Below are 601 nucleotides of genomic sequence, written 5' to 3'. Positions count from 1 at the left end.
ACCATTACCTACACAAGAAGACTTACCATTACCTACACAACCTCACTTTGAAGATGATGAAGGCCATAACAGTGTTGAACAAGGTCATGGTGTCCAGACAAGCTTTGCTGTAAATCCCTCTCCCAGAATGCCTAAGACACTTGGTCTAACAAAGAAAAGGAAGCCTGTTGCTCAGGGAGTGCAGAGAAAATATAGGACAAGGTCTTCAATGACTTATAAAGGCAAATCTGGAAATGCTAAACAACCAATTGAAATTGATTAAGGGCTTAAATTGTTGAAATATTTTGCTAGATGTTTTCAAGTTGACTGCTTTTTGATATTTCACCATGATTGAGATGTAATTTGCTACAGTTAATGGTGGTAAATATTTTGGTAGATGTTGACATGAACATTATGAATGTCTTTTGGATACTTTAGTATCAATGGTGGTAAATCTGTGGTGTAATGCAGTTGTAATCCAATACAATTGCAGTTTATATAATCTGTGATGTAATGCAACTGTAATGAACAGTATTTTGGATACCTCAGTTTATGAATGTATAATTTTTTCCAGTTTACCATTGCTTTATTTTTCCAGTGAGTATTATTGTGGTGTAATAAA

The sequence above is a fragment of the Ipomoea triloba genome, chromosome 16 (genome assembly GCF_003576645.1).
Source record: "Ipomoea triloba cultivar NCNSP0323 chromosome 16, ASM357664v1".
Classification (NCBI taxonomy): Eukaryota; Viridiplantae; Streptophyta; class Magnoliopsida; order Solanales; family Convolvulaceae; genus Ipomoea; species Ipomoea triloba.
This window is presented reverse-complemented; position numbering follows the sequence as displayed.